General features: G+C 42.8%; 2 pseudogenes; one reads left to right on the top strand and one right to left on the bottom strand.

The window, feature by feature from the left end:
• The window catches only part of LOC142433489 (bromodomain and WD repeat-containing protein 3-like), a 72,157-nt pseudogene that overhangs the window by 7,580 nt on the left and 42,824 nt on the right, over positions 1–21,753 (bottom strand).
• LOC142434704 (tubulin alpha-8 chain pseudogene) lies at positions 1,343–17,141 on the top strand (annotated as a pseudogene).

The raw sequence follows: 21,753 nt of genomic DNA, 5'->3' as shown, positions 1-21,753 counted from the left end.
TCTGCCTTATAGGGTTGCTATGATAGAAAGTAAGACAATATACTAAGACAACAAAGCACAAGGAACTGTTCTGACTTAATGTACAAACTTAACTTCAAAAGACAGATTTAGGACAGTAACTTGTTCATAACTGAAGTGCTTTCTGTACAAATAAATGAAAACATATCTGTGCATCCTTCTGATCTACTTTTATTTCATTGTACTTCTTATTCCTACTATTAAACCAAGTCATATTCATTATAATTCTTTGTATTTATGTAATAAGTTTACAATTTTTGTCATTAGTTTAAAAGTTTTCTTATACAAGGGGGTACGCCCCAAATCTGGAATCCCATCTGCCGAAGCTATGTATATAATTTTTTTTAAAAAAACAACCTTATCACCTTCAATGTACTCTCCATTGCACTTAATGCATTTATAAAATCTACTATTTCATCCCTGGAAATATTTTTCAAACTCATCTGTTTGAATGACTAAAAGGACACCCCCTCGTTTTTCCTTCATCTCTTCTGCGTTGTCAAATTGCTGTCCTTTCATGTTCCTCATAATTCATGGAAACAAGAAGAAGTTGCACATAGCGAGGTCCAGGGAGTACAGTGTGTGCAGTATGAGAGGCATAGCATTGAGATGGCTGATTGAGCAGGTGCATTGTCGTCGTGGCAGAACCAGTCCCCCATCTGCCACAAATCAGGCTTTGTTGACATACACTGTTATGCAATCATTTCAGAACCTCGTCTGGAGTGGTGCAACAAACTCCAATGCACTATGAGTCAATATTTTCATCTATTCAGAAAGTTGACGGACCTCCAGAATGAGATTTGTTATCAACTGCCATTTCATCTTTTTTGAAACAAGAAACCCACTCACACACTTGAGTTTTCCCCATAGCACTGTCCTTGTAGGCTTTGTTCACCATCACAAGAATTTCTGCAGCATTTTCCCCAAGCAGGAAACAAAATTTCATAACAGCTTAAATCGGCTATTTACAAAAAAAATGAGGTTTGAGCGAAACTGCTTTTGCAAGAAAAAAAACTCACTGTGACCAGAGAGAACCTTTCCAGGCGACATCACTGCGTTCCCTAACTTCAAGGGATTTGCTTGATGTTAGCCTAGTGGGAAAAATTCATACTCAGAAAGCTCTGCTCCACCCAGGACAATTCCATTTTGGGGGGTAACCAACTCATATGTACATCTCATTGATATAAACTTTGAAAAAGTTCTCAGGGAGATCCTCCAAATGCACTGGGCCCTGTGTGAGGATGCCACCAGGCCTGGGGCACCATCCACAGGCTACTCCAAATAAGCCAGGGGCCTCAGTGACAGCCATACCATATGAGGGACAATGGACAACCAGTCACAGAATGCCCTCTCTAGTTCTTCCATGATTCCCTGGTCAGACAAAGAGGGTACAGGCCAATGGTGGGATGATGAGACCTCATTATGCAGACAGCGAGAGGGCAGGTAAGTGCCTAAAGGTGCCTGAGTGAGGCTGTGAGGGTGAAGCCAGTGCACAGAACAACTGGCAGACAATATCTGACTACCAAAACCACCACCAACAGCCCTTACAATTTGCACAGTAGGAGGAATACATGGTGGAGAGGGAATGTCCATTATCACACACAAACACACACACACACAGACGTAACTGAGTTGCATGTCAGGTTTGTGAGCAAGCTGGGTAGGGTTGGAAGGTTAGTGGGTAAGGGTGTGGGTGGGTGTGTGCATGGGCACTAAAGATAAGGACAAACCCCAACATGGGCATAATGCTGACTTTGTCCAACAACCTGGGCCTTGGGACCTAACATGTCAATAAATGAGGAATGGGTGTATAATTAATCATAGTTCTGCATCCATTAACACCGGCGGCATGTTCTGTGAAATACGGCATTACATGTTTAAACACTGTGCAAGCACCATATCTAACTAGATCTAGATCTACATGTAGTCCCTGGATTACAAATAATTTCCTTTCCTAAATGTGTCTTCAAAATGAAACTGTATTTAAGTTGGGACAGATCGGAAACCATTGTATCTAACTTCAGTTAGGCATATGGTTGTCTTAGTCTGTAGAATGTAGTGTACCATTCTATGCACAAATATCAAAGGAATATGTCCAGAGACATAAACATTTTAACATAATAATGCAACAATAATGCTTTGAGGCCCACACAGAGTAGTGCCATTTATGATTACAAACCATATACTGTGATTTTTTAATGTAATGGGCTTTATGGGGGTTGGGACCATGGATGTATAGTATATGTGTTCTGACACTGCCTGGATGGAGGTTATAATGCCCATGGTTATATTTCACTATTTCAAAATTAACATAAAGGGTGTAATCATTCAGTCCTCTATTTAAGGAATGTAGTTTTATTGTCCTAAAGTCAAATGGCAAACCAATTCCAAAATTACTGGTTACAACAGGGTAACCAAGTACCCTAAGTTTTGTTGCGTTAAAAAAAAGTGTACTTCTCCATCCAATAGTGTTAAGGATCAGGCAACTCTTTTTAAAACAGAGTACATTAAAATTATGAGTTTCTAATAAGGGGTAAGAGATGGTCAAAGTCAACCATCTTTATAGAATATATTTTTTGATGTGGAGATATGAACATAAGTTTATCTTATAACTTCTTTGGAACTTTGTTTTTGACAGAAACTTGGCGTCTAAATATACATTTTTTTGTATATAACAATGTGGACAAGTTTAACTTAGAAAAGCTAATCAGAAGATGGCCGACAGGGACACCGGCATACTCTGAGAGCTCCTCCAAACAAAGCGGGATTGGCGACCAGGTAGCTGAATAGTAAGAGTCTGGTGAGTGAAATATCCCCCTGGGACAGCACCCCAGTCCTACCCCACGTATTTGTCCTGAGCAGGGGTCTAGGTGAAAGAGGACCGGACTAGTGGGACATCTCTGGCCACTAAGCTGCCTTGAGCTCACTGGCGACCGGCCTAGGCTCCATCCCCAAACCGGACGCCAGCCCAGAGCCGCTTGCCTGCCCTGCCTAGACAGGCGCAGCAGGTCACGCTCCCCTTCTCCAGCGGCCCACTCCCCACTCACAGATCCCCACTGGGAGAGAAGCTTTCCTCTCCCGCAGTTCCCCTCTCCCCGCAGGGCAGCGATCTGCCTTCGGGCACACGTCCCTCCCTCCATTCATCCAAGCTCAGGGGAGAGGACCCGCGGGTTGTCTGGCGACCCCCATGGGGGACCATCCACCCACACCGCTGCCGCGGACCTCTCCACCTGCCCTCCGTGCGCCGGCCTCCCACCCCCACCCGCCCCCGCCAGCCCCTGGCAGCCTAGCGCCAGCTCCACTCCTGGCGGGGACCCTGCGCTGAGCACTTCCCGCCAACAGGAGCCATAGCCCAACCCGCGCCTGTCCCAGAACCTGAGCTTCCGCGGAGCGCCGCGCCCCGCGCTGCTGAGTCTGCCCACCAAGGGCCCCTCCCTGCGCAAGGCACAAGAGTAGGTGCCCTCCCCAGGGTGCTGCGGGGACCCCAGCGGCCGCGACTCTGAGCCTGAGCGGAGGAAGGGAGCCATTACCCCCTGCGGTTTCGCGCCAAGCCTCCTTTGCCGGCGCCATTACCCCCTGCGGTTTCGCGCCAAGCCACTACGGTCCGCGGGGTTCTGAGCTCAGAGCAGGGCGGAGAGCAAACACCATTGTTCCCTGCAGTGTCGCGCAGCTGCCTGCGCAGCTATCCGAGGGGCCTCCCCGCGCCCGCTCACAGCCCGGGCAGATCAAACATTCCACCTGCAGTGGAGCCTGGGTCTCGGCTTTGCAGTCCCTGAGGAGCCGTCAGTGAGCTCCAGCCAGCTCTCACCACCTGGGGCCCTGTTGGGTACCCAGTGCCAGCCCTAAGCCTGCCGCAGCCCGCCCCAGCCACCCCAGGAGGCAGCACAGTGGCCTGAGCCTCCACACAATAAGGTTACTCCTGTCTCCCAGAAGCATGGGGCCTATTAAAGGATCAAGGAAAAATCAACAGACCACATCACTCCCAACAAAAAAATCAGAGAAACGAGGCACTTTAACAGACCTAACGTCACTCATAGAAGAAACAGATATAGATCAGCCACAAAAGGAAATCTTCAGAACTCTGCTTGCAGTAATACAGGAGCTAAGAGAAGCAAACCAAAATAAGGATGCAACAATAGAAGGGATGAAATGCACAATAGAGGGGATGAAGTCCACAATAGAGGGGATGAGTACTATCCACCAAAAGGAACTGCAGAAACTAACAGAGGAGGTAGCAGAGGCCACACAAAAGGTCACAGAAGCTATATCTAGGCTTGAGGAGGCTGAGAACCGTATCAGTGAACTCGAGGACACTCAAACCAAACGAAGCAAGCGAGAAAAACAATCAGATAGGAAAATTAAAGAAACAGAAGACAGCCTGAGATCAATGACAGATGCTATGAAGAGGAATAATATTCGAATAATCGGTCTACCGGAACACAACATAACACACAAATCGACCGCCAAGATAGCAAAGGAATTCCTGGAAGAAAATTTCCCCAACCTAACAAAGGAGAATCCGACTCTCATACAGGAAGCAGAGAGGACGCCGGCTTAGCTAAACACCAAGAAGAACACGCCAAGATATATAATTGTAAAATTATCCAACTTAGAGGAAAAAGAGAAAATTCTACGAGCATCAACAGAAAGGAAGACAGTCACATACAAAGGAGCACAGGTAAGAATATGCTCAGACTTATCAGCAGAAACCATGAAGAGGAGGAGAGAATGGAGCAACATCTTCCAAAAACTGAAAGATAAAAATGCCTCCCCCAGAATCCTATACCCTGCCAAGTTATCCATTAAGATAGAGGGTAAGATAAGGGTCTTCCAGGACAAGGAAGAACTCAAAAAATATACTGCAAGTCACCCGACCCTGCAGAACATACTGGCTGACTCACTATGGCCAGAAGATCAAGCTCCAACTAGAACCACCAGGATACCACCATATAGCCCATCTCCATCTAGAAGCCAACATGCCAGCAACACGTACCAGGACAACACGGTCTCAGATGGAAAAGAGGACAGGATAGAAACCCTCCACTCAAACGCAGTACACTGATATGAAGGAAGATAGGCAAAGACCCAAAACACAAAACAGAATATGGCAACCATGAAGCCAGAGATTGTAATAATCACTCTGAATACAAATGGGCTCAATTCATATGTTAAAAGAAAGAGGCTGGAGGATTGGATTAGAAAACATAACCCATCAATCTGCTGCCTGCAAGAGACACACCTTAAGCAAGCAGACAAGCATATGCTGAGAATAAAGGGCTGGCAGAACGATTACCAAGCAAATGGTAACTCCAAGAAGGCAGGAGTGGCTATCTTAATCTCCGACAAAATGGATCTCAAGATCCAAAACATAAAAAGAGACAAAGAGGGACATTACATAATGCTCAAAGGCTCAGTAAACCAGGAAGCAATAAGCATACTGAATATTTACGCACCTAATAATGGTGCGGCAAATTTCGTCAAACAAACTATTAAAAAAATGACAGAAGAAATCACGGAAACAACAATAATAGTGGGGGACTTCAACACTCCACTATCAGAGAAAGACAGGTCACAGGGAAAGAAGCTCAGCAAAGAGGCCAGAGAGCTAAACAATGTAATTAGGCAACAGGGCCTGATAGACATCTATAGAGCCTTTCATCCAAAAGCAAAAGGTTTCACATTCTTCTCAAATCCACACGGATCTTTCTCAAGAATAGATCACATGCTGGGGCACAAGGCCAGCCTGAGTAAATTCAAACACATAGATATTATCCAGACGTCTTTCTCAGACCACCATGCCATAAAGCTGGAGATTAATAGGAGGGCACCCAGAAAAGCAAGGGCCACCAATTGGAGAATAAACAACGATCTCCTGCGACATGAATGGGTTAAGGTCCAGATCAGAGAGGATATCAGGAAATTTCTAGAAACTAATGAGAATGAGCATACAACATATCAAAACTTATGGGACACTGCAAAGGCAGTTATCAGAGGTAGCTTGATATCACTGAATGCATACATGAAAAAAGAAGAAAGGCGTATGACAGATATGTTAACACAAAACCTCCAACAACTAGAACAGAGTCAACAGAACTACCCCTCCAATAGCAAGAGAAAAGAAATAATAAAAATCAGGGTGGAGTTAAACCAGTGGGAAGACAAAAGAACAATGCAAAGGATTAATGCAACTAGAAGCTGGTTTTATGAACAAATTAATAAAATTGACACTCCCCTGGCAAAGCTTACCAAAGATAGAAAGGAGCAATCATCAATAGCCAGGATGAGGGATGAATCGGGGGCAATAACAACAGACCCCAATGAGATAAAAAGGATAATCACAAAGTACTATGAAGGTTTGTATTCTAATGAATTCAGAAACCTGGAAGACATGGATAAATATTTAGAAAAACATTCTATCCCTAGATTATCTGAGACAGAGATCAAGAACCTCAACAAACCCATAGCGAAGGAAGAAATAGAGAGTGTCATTAAAAACCTACCAAGGAAAAAGGCCCCAGGGCCAGATGGCTACACAGCAGAATTTTACCAAACATTCAGGGAAGAGCTGACACCGATCCTCCACAAAGTATTCCATAACATAGAAAAGAACGGCAAGCTCCCAAACTCATTTTATGAAGCCAGCATTACTTTGATACCCAAACAGGGAAAAGACCCCACAGGTGTAGAGAATTATAGACCAATATCTCTAATGAACATAGATGCAAAAATCCTTAACAAAATATTGGCCAATAGAATACAAAGGAACATCAAACATATCATTCACCACGACCAAGTAGGATTCATCCCAGCGATGTAGGGATGGTTTAACATCCGAAAATCCATCAATATCATACACCACATCGAGAAGAAAAAGGATAAAAACCATATGATAATATCCATAGATGCAGAAAAAGCATTTGACAACATCCAGCACCCATTCCTAATCAAAACACTCATGAAGATAGGATTGGAAGGTAAGTTCCTCAAGCTCATACAAGCTATCTATGAAAGACCAACAGCCAACATCATAGTCAATGGAGAAAAGACAAGAACAATACCACTGAAAAAGGGTACAAGACAAGGATGCCCCCTGTCCCCTCTTCTATTCAATATCGTTTTGGAGGTTCTGGCTAACAACATAAGACAGCGGAAGGACATCAAAGGGATCCAGTTGGGAGAGGAGGAGGTGAAACTATCATTATTTGCAGATGACATGATCCTATACATTGAAGACCCCCAAAACTCCACAGTTGGAATACTTACAGCAATAGAGGAATACGGAAGAGTAGCAGGATACAAGATCAATAAACAGAAGTCGGTAGGGTTTCTATACACATCGGACAGGGCCATGGAAGAGGCGATTAAGAGGGAAGTACCCTTCACAGTAGCCAAGAACAAACTGAAATACCTAGGAATATACTTAACAAAAAATACTAAAGACCTTTATAAGCATAATTATAAAACCCTATTACAGGAAACCAAAAGTGACCTTCAGAAATGGATGAAGCTCCCCTGCTCATGGTTAGGTAGGCTGAACATAGTAAAGATGACAGTTCTTCCTAAAGCACTCTACAAGTTCAATGCTATACCAATCCAATTACCATCAACCTTCTTCAAAGAATTGGAAAAACTGACCACCAACTTCATATGGAGAGGGAAGAAACCCAGAATTAGCAGAGAACTCCTCAAGAAGAAGGACACAATTGGAGGACTCGCCCTACCTGATTTTAATGCCTACTACACAGCTACAGTGGTCAAAACAGCATGGTACTGGCACAATGATAGACACTCAGACCAGTGGAAAAGAATAGAAAGCCCAGGAGTAAAATCATCAGCATATAGACAACTGATCTTCGACAAGGGTCCCAAAAACGTCAAGTGGGAAGCAGATGCCCTCTTTAATAAGTGGTGCTGGAAACAATGGATATCCACATGTATAAAGTTGAAACAAGACGTCTACCTCACCCCATGCACAAGAATACACTCAAGGTGGATCACAGATCTAGAAGTCAAACCCCAAACCATCAGGACCATTAAGGAGGGAATCGGGACTAATCTCAGAGCACTGGCCCAGGGAGCACATAGGCTCACTGCAACAGGGAAGGGGACACACACAGGTGATCTGGAAATCGACAAATGGGATCTAATAAGAATAAAACACCTGTGCACCTCGAAAGACTTTGCCAAGAGGGTGACAAGGCAACCCACAGACTGGGAGAAGATTTTTAGTAATGACACGTCAGACAAAGGGCTCATTACTAAAATCTACAACACCATCATGACCTGCAAAAAGAGGAAAACAGTTAACCCCCTAAGGAAGTGGGCAAAAGAAATGAGAAGAACTTTCACTAGAGAGGAGATCAATATGGCCAATAAATATATGAGAAAGTGCTCGAAGTCCCTTGCCATAAGAGAAATGCAAATCAAAACAACCATGAGATACCACCTAACACCCCTCAGGCTAGCCCAGATCAGTAAATCAGAGAGCAACAAGTGTTGGAGGGGCTGTGGTGAAGTAGGAACCCTCCTCCACTGCTGGTGGTCGTGCAGATTTGTACAGACACTGTGGAAAGCAATCTGGCGATACCTAAAGAAAATGGAAATTGATCTACCTTACGACCCAGCCATCCCTCTACTGGGCATATACCCGGTTGAAGCAGCAAATAAAACACGAACAGTCATATGGGCTCCAATGTTTATTGCGGCACAATTCACAATAGCAAAGACTTGGAAACAGCCTAAGTTTCCATCGATAGACGAGTGGATTAGCAAACTTTGGCACATACACACAATGGAGTATTATGCAGCACTGAAAAGCACCAATGAGCACATGAAACACGTTATTTCATGGGAAGAGCTGGAAGGAATTATGTTAAGCGAGGTAAGGCAGACCCAAAGGGACAGGTACAACATGAGTCCCCTGAGGTAAGTACAATCAGCATGACAGAAATGGGGCATTAATCCACCCAAGGGAGGGTATGGTTTATATCTCCACAGGGAAAGTGGGACCAGACTTCAACCCAGTGTCGCAAGGTGTGAATGCAATATCCCGGCGTGGAGGAGGGAACCGGTGGGGAGGTCTGGGAGGCTGGCCCCAGCACCATAAATTAAGTGGATTCCTGCCCCTCCCTCGAAAAGAATTTGTTCCAAAGGACGACATTGACTCTGCAGCTATGGGAGATGGACATATTTGATCAGAGCACACGGGAGCAGATGAAGGGACAGGAGGAGAGAGTGGAGCACAGCCTGGCCCACCAGGCCGTGATGATGATGTTCCTGAGTAGAGCAGCCAGTCCACAGAGAAAACAACATGGCTGGCCCTACTATGAGACATGATGCCCCTCAGTGACTAAGGGCGATACAGGGGACAGCACCGGAGACACAGTGTGGGAATTGCACCTGACCTGATCCCACCACACCGAGGCAAATCACTGGGGGAGTGCAGCAGAACAGCAAGGGAATGGAGTGGCAAGGTCCCCAGGGAATGCTGAAAGTGGACTTTGGGGCCAGGGCGTGGTGCCCCAACAGACTGGACTGGAAAACACTCCTAAGGGCCAGCAAACGATCCCTGAACTAACTACAAGCTTTTCTCTTGTGAACTGTTTTGTTCTGTTCTTTTTCAGTGGTTTGTTTTGGTTGTTTTGTTGTCTGGTTGTATACTGTTGCTTTGTTTTCCTCTGTCTAGTTTTCGTGCATGTTAGTGACTCCACAGGTCTGTCTGAATAGGACAGGCTGGATGAACTATCTGGAGGAAAAACAACGGGACCGACAGTTCCGGGGGGACTTGGGGTGGGGGGGTAGGGTGGGTAAGGAAGTGGTGTTAACAAACCCAGGGACAAGGGAAAAACATGGGACCCCAAATGGTAGAGAAGGGGGAGTGGCAGGCCTGGTGGGAAATGATCAAGGGTAAGTTTGTTTAGAGAAGAGGTATACTCTAGCCCAGGTGGCGATGAAGCATGGTAGTAGGGCAGGAGGAAGGTCAAGGGAGATGGAGGAAAGAGCTAGGAGTCAAAGGGCATTCATGGAGGTCTAGACAAAGACATGTACATGCAAATATATATAGGAGGATGGGGAAATAGATCTATGTGTCTATATTTATAGGTCAAGTATTAAGGTGGCGGAAGGACCTTGGGCCTCTACTCAAACACTCCCTCAATGCATGAATACCTTCTTTTATTAAATTGGAACTCTATGATGCTCACTCTCCCGACACAACGGCTGGAGCCAAAGTGGGTGAACAAGTAAATGTGGTGAAGAAAGCTGATGGTGCCCGGCTATCAAAAGAGATAGTGACTGGGGTCTTAAAGTCTTGAAGATAAACAAGCGGCCATCTAGCTCAGAAGCAACAAAGTCCACATGGAAGAACACACCAGCCTGTGTGATCGAGTGGTCCCAAAGGGATCAGTTACCAGGCATCAAAGAACAAAAAATCATATCATTGACTGCACACCTTCATGATAGGATCGCTGAAGACAAATGGGTGCATAAGCAAATGTGGTGAAGAAAGCTGATGGTGCCCGGCTATCAAAAGAGATAGTGTCTGGGGTCTTAAAGGCTTGAAGGTGAACAAGCGGCCATCTCGCTCAGAAGCAAATAAGCCCACATGGAAGAAGCACACCGGCCAGTGCGAGCACGAGGTGCCCAAGGGACCAGGTATAAGGCATCATGCAAAAAAAAAAGATATAAGTGTGTGTATGTATGTGTATATATGTGTATATGTATATATGTATGTGTATATATATATATATATATCATATTAAATAAAGGGGGAAGTGCAGAGTGGAGACACAAGGCCCAAGTGTCGGCCAATGGAGATCCCCTCATAGAGGGGTTTAGGAGAGGAGATGGGTTAATTAGGGTGTGAGGTAGTATCGATGAAGAACACAGCTTTCCCCCAGATCCTGGATGCTTCCTCACCCCAACTACCATGATCTGAATTCTACCTTGCAGGGCTGGATAGGACAGAGGCTGTACACTGGTACATATGAGGGTTGGAGGTACAGGGACTCCAGGGTGGATGATACCTTCAGGACCAAGGGTGTGAGGGACGATGCTGGGAGATTGGAGGGTGAGTGGGTTGGAAAGGGGGAACTGATTACAAGGATCCACATGTGACCTCTTCCCTGGGAGAGGGACAGCAGAGAAGGGGGGAAGGGAGACTCCGGATAGGGCAAGATATGACAAAATAACGAGGTATAAATTACCAAGGGCATATGAGGGAGGGGGGATTGGGGAGGGAGGGGGGATAAAAAAAAAGGAGGACCTGATGCAAGGGGCTTAAGTGGAGAGCAAATGCCTTGAGAATGATTGGGGTAGGGAATGTATGGATGTGCTTTATACAATTGATGTATGTATATGTATGGATTGTGGTAAGAGTTGTTTGAGTCCCTAATAAAATGTAAAAGAAGAAAAGAGAAAAAAATGATTAGGGCAAAGACTGTACAGATGTGCTTTATACAATTGATATATGTATATGTATGAACTGTGAAAAGAATTGTATCAGCCCCAATAAATTGTTAAAATTAAAAAAAAATAATGATACAATCAAAGTAAAAAAAAAAGAGCCAACTGTTGGAAACAACCCAGCACCCATCAACAAATGATCGAATAATCAAAAATACAGTACACACATAGAATAAATGACTGACTAAACAAAAAAAAAAGAAAAGCTAATCAAGTATATGTAAAAAACGTATTTAAATTTAAAATAATCTACTTGAAATTTATCATGTCTCCTAAATCCTTTGTTATAATATTGAAAATGTGCTTACAAATCGTTCACATATTAAAAACAAGATATGATGTGGCTATGTCAGTGAGAGATCAAAATTACTTTATGATTCAAGTAATGTCTACAATGCAGTGATTTACCTAAATATCGTCCTACTAGCCATAACCCTACATTTTGTGATATACTGCATATCCTAGCCTCTATGCTAAGGATTATAGTGTCATTTTGGAGTGACTTGTCTGTTACTTTAATGATATGGGATATATGCAATAACTCTCTACCATAATAGGCAGATAGCCAGCTTCTTGCTTAACTAAGAGAAGGAGGCAGCTGGGGTTGCAGAATTGGCTAAGATAAGATCCAGCCCACTTAACATGCACAGTAAAGACTAAATGCCCTCATCATGACCTTTGGACATGCAAACCAAAAACAACCAATGCTGACTCACAGAAAAATTCTCCAAATAAGGCTGATCTTCTGCCACATTAGGAACAACCATTTCTATTTACCCCTCACCCACCATGCAAAAGCATTCTTTTCTATATCCATGTAAAAAGACAGCAAAGAAAGACAAGATTACAGTGAATGTCAGAAGAGACTCTGAATCGTGCTTTTAGTTGTAGAGTAGGTAGAGCAAATTGAAGAAATGATGAGACCAAGGAGGTAAACAGAAAATTTCAACGGTCGCCTTGAGAAGACAAAGTCAAATAAAAAAAATGTACAAGAACGTAGAATAAGAAAACCAAAAGGGAAAAACTTTCAGCATATAGGAAAATGAAAGAACTCAAGAAAAATCCAATCTTTGAGGTGCCATTGTAAAAGCTTCTACAGGCAAAATACAGAACAATGCAGGAAGCATCAAGGGGAAATGGAAAGAATGCACAGTCAATGTATCAGAAAGACCTGATTGATATTCCATCATTTCAGGAGGTAAAGCAAGATCAATAACCAATGGTGCTGAAAGAAGAAGTTCAAGCTACACTGAAAGCATTAGCCAAAACCAAAGCTCCAAGACTGGATGGAACACCCATTGAAATGTTTCAGCAAACTGAAGAAGCACTGGGAGCACTCACTGGTCCTCTGCCAGGAAATTTGGAAGACAGCTATTTGGCCAACTGACTGGAAGAGATGCATATTAGTGCCCCTTCCAAAAGAAGGCGAACCAACAGAATGCTCAAACTACAGAATATTATTATTGATATTGCATGCAAGTAAAATGTTGCTTAACATCATCCAACAACAGCTGCAGCAGTGCATTGACAGAGAACTGCCTGAAGATATAAATAGATTCAGAAGAGGATGTCAGACACGGTATATTGTTGTTGAAGTCAAATGGATCCTGGCTCAAAGAAGAGAATACCAGAGATATTGTGCTTCACTGAATGCAAAGGCATTCAACTGTGTGCATCATAATGCTTTGTGGATAACCTTGAGAAGAATGGCAATTCCAGGACACTTCATTGTGCTAATTTAGAACTTGAATATGACTCGAGACACTTGTTCAAACAGAACACTGCATGGTTCAAAATCAGGAACAGTATGGGTCAGGGTTGTATCCTCTCACCATACATCTTCTATCTGTATGCCAAGTAAATCATTAGAGAAGGTGTACTGTATGAAGAAGAATTGGAGGAAGGCTTACTAAAAACCTGTGGTATGCAGGTGACACAACCTTACCTCCTGAAAGTGAGGAAGAATTGAAGCATTTTCTGATGAAAATAGAGGACTACAGCCTTCAGTGTGGATTACAATTTGATGTAAAGAAGACCAACTTTCTCCACATGACCCGACAGACAACATCGTGATAAAGGGAGAAAACATTGACATTGTCAAGGATTTTGTCTTCTTTAGTTGCACAACCAATGCTCATGGAAGCAGAGGTCTAGATATGAAAGATGTATTTTATTAGGTAAATCTGCTGCACAAGACCTCTTTAGAATATTGAAGAGTAAAGGGGTTGCTAGGAGGATTAAGGCACTCCTGACCCAAGCAAGGGCATTCTCCATTGCATGTGAAAGTTGGACCCTTATTCAGTGTTCTTATTCGGGATGTCCATAGAAAATATATGCATTTGAATTGTGGTGTTGGAGAAGAATATTGTAATTACCATTGACTGCTAAAAGGGCAAACTGATCGGTAGTATCAAAAAACCAAGAGTTCCTAGGAGACAAGGATGTCAAAACGTTGTCTTACATGCTTTGGACATATTGTGAGGAGCGATCAGACCCTGGGGAAGGATATCCTGTTTGGTAAAGCGGAAGGACAGCAAAAAGCAGGAGGCCCTCACCAAGAAGGATTGACACCGTGGCTGCATCCATGAGCTCAGGCCTGGGAATGATTGTGAGGACGACACAGACTGTGCAGTTTCGTTCTCTTGTGTATGTGGCCGCTATGGTCAGAGTCGACTCCATGGCACCTAACAGAAGCATGTAACCAGATCACCATTCACTTCTTCCTAAACATTTCTAGGGGAAAGAAAATTGATATTTCTAAAGAATGTTCAATTCTTCTGTTGAACTCTGCTAAGTTCTATGAGACTTGCTCTCATATGGCTGGACGGCTATCCACAAGGTTGGCAGTTTAAATCCACCAGATCTCTGAGGGAGAATGCTGAAACTGCTCCCATACAAATTATAAAGCTTCAGAAAAGTTATGTAGGGTCTCTATGAGGCAAAATCCACTAGATGGCAGTATGTTTTACTTTTCTTGTACATCTTAAATTACAGAGACAAGGATTTAATAGTAGTTATGCTTGTCTTCTCTGAAGGGACCTGGCTCTATTCCTGTCCAATGCACCTCATCCACAGTCACCACTGTTCCACGGTATACGGCATGTTTATCAGACACTGAATAAATTTCAATAAAATTCTTTACAATGGGCTTCCAGAAACAGAAGTGCTTGAGAAACCAATTGTAATGGGAAGTTCCAAGAAAAAATCTGCCCTCCTGTTGTTCTGTAAGCATCCTATAATTAAATGAATTACACGTTCACCGATAGTTTCGTACCCTTAACCAATTATGTAATCCAAAATGGTATCTTCCAGTCTCTGATAAAATCTAGCTCTTAGGCTTTCAATCCATTAAAGTTTTCTGCCCTGGGCCCCTGCTTCAACTATACTGGAAAGTATGATTCTTCATTATCCAATGGAATGGTCATCCTTGCTCTGTGAATTTTAATGTCTTCCCAATATGGAAAATTGCTGTACTTTCCAATAAATCTTTTTTTAAGAATACTTTTAAAAAGAGTGCGTGTCATCGGGATTTCCAAGACATGTCATTTCTGAATGCATCAGTCATTGGATGTAATAATATTAAATCCAACAGTTGTTTATGCTCCAGTCTCCTCTCTGGCACTCAGAAGTACAAGGCGAGTCCTCTAGTAATACTGAGCTTCCATACTATTGTGTTTGAGGCCCTTTTCAAAGTTAAAATTGATCACTTTTTAGCCTTTAGGCTAAGATCAAGTGTAGTACCAAAGTACAGATTCACTGTCATGTCCATTTGCTTTTTTCAAGTTCTCTTTTCAGCCTGTCTGACCATCACTGTAAAGACAAGCGAGGGTCCACTGTACTCACTGACATCTAGTGGACAATAAGTGTCAATGCAGCTGAAATTTTTGCAATTTTCTAATACTCAAAACCCACCGCCATAGTGTTAAGGCCACTTACAGTGACTGTACAGGACAAGGTAGAGCTGCCTCTGTGAGTGCACAAAACTAATTCTTTAAGGGAATAGAAATCCCCGTCTCCTCCCATGAACAGCTAGTTTCAAACCACTGAGTTTACGGGGAGCAGCCTACCGTGTAACCACTATACCGTCAGAGCTAATTATGTGAAATGCACAGGGTGTATATTAAGAAACATCTTCCTTGGGAAGATGGGGAATGCTATGTTTGAAGATTAAGCTTGACCTCCCACCAGTACACCTGTGACATACATATGTATCCACTAAGGGAACCATGACTTTCTCAGGCAGTCAACTTGACATGCAGTTATTAGTGATTCTTTAGAACCTTAATGGACAGATGGGTGGATATTTTTAATGTACAGAGGTAATTTTCTTAGCAGTCTATTAGAATGTGAAGGCCTCCAGTAAAAACCACCTCAGGTCTCACTGTAATTTGATTTTCCCCAACATTGCCATCTACTGGCATAAACATTGGCTAAGAGAAAACAAACCATTTTTTCTGAGCAAATTGAATTTTTTTTTTATTTCACGAGTGCCATCTATTGGCACTACGATTGTCAAAAAATTACAACCTACTACAGCACGGGCGGCCGTATCTGGAGCGGTTGAGGCAGGAAAGCAGTCGCGAAGCGGGAATGCATTTCAGTCCATGTGGGCGAAGCAGGAGTCCAGGTTGACAGTGGCTGCTGGGAGCTCTTCTATCTGTAACAGAGCATCCAGGCAGATGGCACCAGCAAGGTCAACTCTGCTGAGTCTTTCACCACTTTCTCTGCGAGAGGAGCAATGGCAAAGAAGGACCCCGGGCCGTCACGGTGGACTTGGAGCTGAGCGTTGTGGATGAGGTTCGGGCGGGAACCTACCGCCAGCTCTTCCATCCAGAGCAGAGGATCACAGGCAAGGAAGATGCAGCTAACAACTATGCCCGGGGCCATTACGCGGTGGGCAAAAAAGCATCGACATGGTTCTGGACCGCAGACGGAAGCTGACAGATACCTGGTCGGGCTTGCAGGGCTTCCTGATCTTCCGCAGTTTGGGTGGGGTCACGGGCTCGGGCTCAGGCTTCACTTCTTTGCTGATGGAGACCATTTCCATGGATTACAGCAAGAAGTCCAAGCTAAAGTTTGCCATCTACCCAGCGCCTCAGGCGTTCACTGCGGTGGTGAAGCCTGACAACCCCATCCTGTCCAGCCAACCCACGCTGCAGCATTCCGATTGTGTGGTCATGGTGATCCACAAAGCCATCTATGACATCTGTTGCGGGAACCTTGACGTCAAGCGCCCAACTTACACCCACCTCAACCCCCTTATCAGCCACATCGTGTTCTCCATCACTGCCTCTCTCCAATTCGACGGGGTCCTCAATGTGGACCTCACCGAGTTCCAGACCAACTTGTTTCCCTACCCCCACATACACTTTCCCCTGCTCACCTATGCCCCGATCAACTCTGCCGAGAAAGCCTATTACGAAGAGCTCTCTGTGGCCGAGATCCCCAGCTCCTGCTTCCAGCCCAACAGGCAGAAGCTGATGTGTGACCCGAGACATGGGAAGCACATAGCCTGCTGCCTGATCTACTGGAGGGATGTGGTGCCCAAGGATGTGAATGCCTGTTCTATCAGCACTGTCTCTAACCTAACTAAAAACCATAAAAGAAATATCTTCTCTGTGGTCAGGCAGATGAGAGATACTATGATCTATGCTCAATAGTTTTTTCTTCTAAGGTCAAACAGATAAAGAATGTAATAGCCTATGCCCGAAAGCTCTCAAAATAGCACATTATCAATCAATCTTTGCAGGGGACCCTAGAATTTATATGCTTGAGAATATAATTTTAAAAGTTTTTCATAAACCATACATTGTTCTTGTTCTGTGACTGTCCTGCAATTAACTAAAGTGCACATACTTGCAGCTATGTGTGCCTAACCAATTGTATAATCATACATATTGGTCCATCAATCCCCGTTTAACCCCCTCTTCTGACTCTCCCGTCTTTGCCTCATTGACTGTCATTCAACAAATCATGATTCGGGGGCTTGAATTCCTGTTTCAGCTGTACTAGAATGCTTCATGCTTCACTGTCCAACAGTATAGCCACCTTCAGCCTCTGAATTTGGTCAACCTCCTAGTCCACACTATCTCTAGGTTTTCAATAAATGTCTTCATTTTAAGTTTATATAGTGTGTGTTTTCTCTCTATGACAAAATCTACTCAGAGGAGTGCTGGCAGAAAGACCTGGGGATCTACTTCTGAAGAATCCACTCTTGGCATCCCCAGGGAGAATAGATCTACTCTGACACACATGAGGTTGCATGAATCGTACTCTGTAGCTGGTCTATTATTCGATCTTGAAACCTTCTCTCAACATATGAATCTCTACAGACATAATATCCTGGCACCTCTCTGTCCTACCACTCTCTAACGAAAAATACCCCTTTACCAACTCACTGCTGTAGTTATTGTCTTCTCAAAATGCTCTAGTTCATCAAGCACTGAGTCTCTTAAAATTACAATAACAACTGAGCAAAATGTTCCCTCGGTATGATCATCCCAGAAAATAGTAAATTATCTCCTTTGATTGGGAAACTATACTCCCATGAACACAGCTCAAGGTTTTAGACGTTGCATTAGGTTTCGTAAAATAGCTGCCTTATAGCATTCGATTATAAAGGGGAAATAGATTTAGTTTGACATGATCTTAAGTCTTTTAAATTCATTAAAGTTGACAGCCTTCAGAGACAATAGTTTTGTGAACTTACCTTTGTTGTTGTTGACTGCTACTGAGTGAGGTTTTGAGACAAGGACCACCAGGTAAAAGAGTAGAATTGTCTCATCGGATTTCCTGGGCTGTAATCTTTTTAGAAGCAGATTGCCAATTCTTTCACAGCAAAGCTGCTGCGTGGCTTTGAATTGTCAGCCTTTTGATTAGCAGTCAAGTACTTAACTATTGCACCATGTGGGTCTTTTGAATTTACCTTTAACCCAGATGAAAATTTCAATATTTATAAAATTGTAATAGCAACAAATGTAGACAGCAACAAATGTACAAATATTCTTGATACAATTGATGGTGCCCAGCTATCAAATGATATAGCTATCATTTGATATAGTGTCTGGGGTTCTTAAAGGCTTGAAGGTGAACAAGTGGGCATCTAGCTGAGAAGCAATAAAGCCCACATGGAAGACGCTCACCAGCCAGTGTGATTACGAGGTGCCAAAGGGTTCAGGTATAAGGCATAATGCAAAAAAAACCTGAATATATATATATGTGTATATATGTGTATATATGTATGTATATATATATATATACCATAGTGAATGAAGGGGGAAGTGCAGAGTGGAGACCCGAGGCCCAAGTGTCGACCACAGGAGATCCCCTCACAGAGGGGTTTAGGAGAGGAGACGGGTCAGTCAGGGTGTGATGTAGTACCAACGAAGAACACAGCTTTCCCCAGATCCTGGATGCTTCCTCCCCCCAACTACCATGATCCGAATTCTATCTTGCAGGACTGGATAGGGCAGAGATTGTACACTGGTGTATATGGGAGCTGGAGGCACAGGGAATCCAGGGTGGACGATCCATTCAGGACCAGGGGTGTGAGGGGCGAGGCTGGGAGAGTGGAGGGTGAGTGGGTTTGAAAGGGGCAACTGATTACAAGGATCCACATGTGACCTCCTCCCTAGGAGATGGACGGCAGAGAAGGAGGGGAAGGGAGACTCCGAATAGGGCAAGATATGACAAAATAACAATCTGTGGATTATCAAGGGCTCATGAGGGAGGGGGGAGCGGGGAGGGAGGGGAAAAAAAAGAGGACCTGATGCAGAGGGCTTAAGTGGAGAGCAAATGCTTTGAAAATGATTAGGGCAAAAAATGTACGGATGTGCTTTATACAATTGATGTATGTATATGTGTGGATTGAGATAAGAGTTCTATTAGCCCCTAATAAAATGTAAAAAAAGAAAGAAAATGATTAGGGCAAAGGATGTACAGATATGCTTTATACAATTGATGTATGTATATGCATGGATTGTGATAAGAGTTGTATGAGCCCGTAATAAAATGTTTTAAAAAAATGTGACAGACCAAAAAAAGTCACATAGCCAAAGCTATAATTTTGGGGTTTTTGCTTTTAATTTAAATCAGATAATAGAATGGAATAGATGCAAACTTTACATTGTCCAATATGCAGTAAACAGAATTAATTGTCTTGTAAGTGGAGAGGACAATTATCATCCAAGAAATTACTCTGGCAGAAACATTGGGGTGACTTATGAAATTCAGTCTCTAGATTGAAAATACCCAATATGGTTTTCCCACCATTTGTCTTTCAGTTAGTTGTAATGTGGTAGCTTGTGTATTGCTGTGATGCTGAAAGATATGTCACTAGTGTTTTCAAATATCAGCAGGGCCATTCAATGTGAACAGGTTTCACCAGAGCTTCCATAATAAGAAAAGACTATGAAGAAGGACGTATCTTTCCACCTGAGAGAAAGTCATCACTAAACACGTTAGGGATAAAAGCATTACATAATATTAGGATTGTCAGATACTAATAACATCATAATTAGCTGCTAAACATTGTCAAAGACAGTGCCAGAAGATGAGGCCCTCAGTCCAGAAGTCAGCTTTACCAAAAGAGTCAACCATAATGAGGTGGATGGAGGAAAGCCTGTAGGAGTACAACCTCCTGGACCTTCCTTTGCTGATGAGTCACGACTCAAATTGAGAAGAAATGGCTGCCAACGTGCGTTCATGATTGGAACTGGGAATGTGCAGTATATGAATCTGAAAGTTGAAAACCACCAAAAAGGAAATGGAATACATAAAGAGTGATGTTCTACACATTAGTGAGCTGAAATGGACTGGTATTGACCATTTTGAATCAGAAAATCATATGGCTTACTAGGCTAGAAATGACAGATTCTAAAAGAATGGCATGGCATTCATTGGCAAAATGAATTTATTTTGTAATACAATGCTATCTGTGATAGGTAATAACTACCGGCATGGAAGGAAATCTAGTCAATACAAGTACTATTCAAATTATGCAGCAACTACTAAATCTAGTGATGAAGAGATCGAAGAATTTTACGAATGTCTGAAATCGATCAAACATGCAGTCAACATGCACTGATTTCATGTTTTATTCCAGTAATTGGTCACTGGTATGAAAATATTTGAAACAAAGATGAAGAAACTGTAGTTGGAACACATGTACTTGGTGATAGTAATGAAGCTGAAATGGGATGATAAAATTTTATAAGGTCAATGACTTTATTGCAAATACCTTTTTACAACAACATGTGGATGTTTTCAGATGGAATACACAGAAATATAATTGACTATATCTGTGGGAAGAAAAATAGAGAAGCTCAATATCAGTAGCTAATACTAAGGCAGGGGCCAAGGATGGAACAGACCATTAATTGTTCCTATGCAAGATCAAGTTGATGTTGAAGAAAATGAAATGAAATTAATGAAAGTCAAACTAAAACTTTGAGTCAATCCAATTTGAATATCAATAATTTTAATAATAGATTTGATGCATTAAATACTAATAACAGAAAACCTGAGGAGCTGTGGGATGACATCAAGAACAACATTCGGAGAGAAATCAAAAGGTTACTAAAAACACAGGAATTAAGGAGAAAGTCAAAGTGGATGTCAGAATAGGTTCTGAAACTTGCTCTTAATTATAGAGCAGCTAAGGAAAATGGAAGAAATGATGTCAAAGAGCAGAACAGAAACTTTCAAAGGGCAGCACAAGAAGACAAACCCAATCATTATAATGAAAATCACAAAGCTCTAGAGTTATAAAAAAAGAAATATGCACATCATATATTAAGGTGATAAAAGTAAATAAATAACTAAAGCTTCAATTTCCATTATTGAAGACTTTATGGACAAAATCTTGACTTGATTCAGGAAGCATCTCAAGAACATGGAAAGAATGTAGTTACTGTAACAAAAAGACCTGGTCAGCATTCCAGCATTTCAAGAGATGAATGAAAAACCAATGACTCCGGAGAATGAAGTTCAAGCCGCACTGAAAGCGTAGCCAAACACAAGGTTCCGGGAATGGATGGAAACCCAATTGAACTGTTTCCACGTGCACATGACACACTGGAAGTACTCATGGGTCTATGCCAGGGGATTTGGAAGACGCCTACCTGGCCAACTGGCGGGAAGAGATCCAAATTTGTGCCCATTCCAAAGAAAGGCGACCCAATAGAGAATGTGCAAATTATAGAACAATTATCATTATCACTATCACATACAATTGAAAATTGCTGAAGATCTTCCAAGAATAGTTGCAGCACA

The sequence above is a fragment of the Tenrec ecaudatus genome, chromosome X (genome assembly GCF_050624435.1).
Source record: "Tenrec ecaudatus isolate mTenEca1 chromosome X, mTenEca1.hap1, whole genome shotgun sequence".
NCBI lineage: Eukaryota > Metazoa > Chordata > Mammalia > Afrosoricida > Tenrecidae > Tenrec > Tenrec ecaudatus.
This window is presented reverse-complemented; position numbering and strand designations above follow the sequence as displayed.